At 43.7% G+C, this 2,595-nt stretch overlaps 1 protein-coding gene and 1 long non-coding RNA gene across 2 annotated transcripts in view; one reads left to right on the top strand and one right to left on the bottom strand.

Moving 5' to 3' along the window:
* LOC117960851 overlaps window positions 1-1,787 on the top strand; it is an 11,179-nt gene extending 9,392 nt beyond the window's left edge. Inside the window, exon 3 of the long non-coding RNA XR_004660250.1 lies at window positions 1,774-1,787. This is a non-coding gene — a long non-coding RNA (uncharacterized LOC117960851). The remainder of the gene's footprint in view (window positions 1-1,773) is intronic.
* The window catches only part of pitx3 (paired-like homeodomain 3), a 17,482-nt gene extending 14,910 nt beyond the window's left edge, over window positions 1-2,572 (bottom strand). Inside the window, exon 1 of the mRNA XM_034899096.1 lies at window positions 2,274-2,572. The gene's annotated coding sequence lies outside the window, so the exon portion shown is untranslated. The remainder of the gene's footprint in view (window positions 1-2,273) is intronic.
* Window positions 2,573-2,595: the final 23 nt, after the last annotated feature.

Below are 2,595 nucleotides of genomic sequence, written 5' to 3'. Positions count from 1 at the left end.
GGGGGGGGGGGGGTCCGTGCACAGACAGCCAACACGGGTCCACAGCGCTGATTAACACACAGCCTGTCCATATTAACAGTTCATTACTGAGCACCGAAAATGATATTTCACTGCTTCTGCCTCGGCCTCCGACCACAGGAAAGGGTTAAAAGAGTCCAGGGAGCGTCTCTGGGCGCAGGGACCAGGGGCGGACTGGAGTCCACCTGGGGCGTCTCAAGTCGAAGGGAACGGGACTTTGAGTGTGTGTTCAGTTGGCTCGGCATAGCTTTCCTTTTACACTGTATTGTTGGAAAGAAAATGGGAAAACTCCGCTTTGAATTCGGCCTTTATAAATGCTCATTCTGGTCTGTTTTAATTGATCTATTCTGCATTTATTATAAAGTACATATTAATCTTTAATATGCTTGTTTTTTTTTTTTTACAGTATATTAGCGACATTCACCAAGAAGAATTCCACATGAGTGTATTTTTTTGTGGCGATAAAACCTTTTTTTGATTGTGTTTCTGATTTTAAATGCCTGGAGATGACTCTTCTTATGAATAGAATTTATGAATAATATTGAATTGAATTGATTTAATAAGACATTATGGGAGTTTCCACCTGTTAAGCCCAATGAGGATGATATATTAGGCTATATTATATATATATATTTTCATATATTTGAACTCAAATGAAGCTGTGCCCGTGCTGAACTGCTGCTGGATGCCCGGGGCCGGTCTGCAGGGCCGGGGCCGGTCTGCAGGGCCGGGGCCCGGCGGCCCGGTGACGCGCACGGCTCCGTGCACACGGCTCCCCGTGCATCACCTACAACCCATTTCCATGCTACCCTGAGGCCAAACGTCAAACTTCGATTAAACAAATGTCATTTGCATACGCCCTGACCAGGAAGCAGACTGCCGAGGCCTGCTGAGGAGCCCAGACCCGGCGGCTCTGGACCCTGGTTTTAGGGAATATCCGAAAATATCCTAAAAAAACCTACAAAACCGAAAAGAAATTGTTTAGTAAAAGAATAAAATGTAGATTAGGCTTTTATATTGTTGAATATAAAATAAGGCTCTTGGGTTACAACAGTGGGCTCTATTATTATTATTAATAATATTATTAAAAGTATTATTCTTATTTCCACAATGACGGCAGGCCTGGATGTATTCAACGGGGCTCTTTATTGTGAATGGTAGGCTAAAGCAGAATGGGCTCCGGGTTTTAATATTAATATAGGCTATGGGTTTATATATACACATATTTAACACTTTATGTGTCGGGCTGGGCCTAACTCCGGGCCGGGATGATATCACCGGAACAAAGCCTCTTATCAGACTACTCCCCTCCGGTGAGCATGACCGAGATGCTGTTTATTCCATTATTATTATTAATTATTATTATTATTATTATTATTATTATTATTATTATTATTATTATTATTATTTTTATTATAATTATTATTATTATTATTACTGTCATTATTGTCCTTATTATTGTCAAACACAGTTACAGTTTCCAATGTCAAGAATTCACTCCTAAATCTTAAATTGAATGCCTTAATTAATGTTGAAGCAGTCATAATGTTTATTAAACGGAAGCCAATATTATAAGTTAAACTGAAAGAAGAAGAAGTGTGTGTGTGTGTGTGTGTGTGTGTGTGTGTGTGTACAGCTTTGTTTCTGTGGCCCCAGCAGCCACCACCTGCCCCCTATCCATTTCCTCCGCATGCCCAAATATCTTTGACCTCCCAGATATCTCCGTTTGGAGAAAGCATGGACATGATAATTCAGGCGCTTCCCCCCGCTCCTAAACTCCTCACACGCCGACAGGAGGAGAGTTTAGGGATGTTACAGGAACAATGTAAAAGGGTCACCGTGCACGGGGCCCCAGCGCGTGCTGCTGTCTGAATCCTTCGTAATGACGGGGTCGTCTTGTCTAAGTAGAAGATATCTAAATGTGTGTCGTTGCCACCAGTTGCCCGACGTGTCGCCTCCTCTCATCAACAATAATAATAATAATGAACCTAATCTGTCTGAACCCCATCCTGAGCCCTCCTAGACACGGTCATGGGACTCCAAATGGAAGAATAACGCGCTGTTGGGATTATGGAAAGCTGTAAATTGTAATTTAGAAGAGAGTTAATGAAAGCCCTTCTTTACACCTCGGCTAGCTCTGGGCAACTTTTACGCACAAATCAAACGGCGCTGGATAGGTTCCAGACGCAGAAAGGAGAAAAGGAGAGAGAGAAAACCGAGGAGAGAGAGAGAGAAGTGCGGGTATTTGGACTTACATTGAATCCCTGGTTGGACTGGTTAAAGTAATCCGGGGAAAAGGCGGAGAGCTCTGCTGCAGGCTGATGGGTGTCCTGGCCTCAGGCTTGCTGGTGACATGGACACAAAGTTCCCCGGTGCGTCAGAGAGTCAGAAACCGCGTCAGTCACTGTTCTTCTTCTTCTTCTTCTTCTTCTTCTTTTTCCTCTTCTTCTTCTTCTTCTTCTTCTTCTTCTTCTACTTCTTCTTCTGTTCGTCTTCTTCCCTCTGTGCTGTCAAACATGAAGGCTGCGGAGTAGTGAGGCTTGATCCCCACACAGAGTATGGGGGGGGGGGGGGGGG

This window comes from Etheostoma cragini, chromosome 17, assembly GCF_013103735.1.
Source record: "Etheostoma cragini isolate CJK2018 chromosome 17, CSU_Ecrag_1.0, whole genome shotgun sequence".
NCBI lineage: Eukaryota > Metazoa > Chordata > Actinopteri > Perciformes > Percidae > Etheostoma > Etheostoma cragini.
This window is presented reverse-complemented; position numbering and strand designations above follow the sequence as displayed.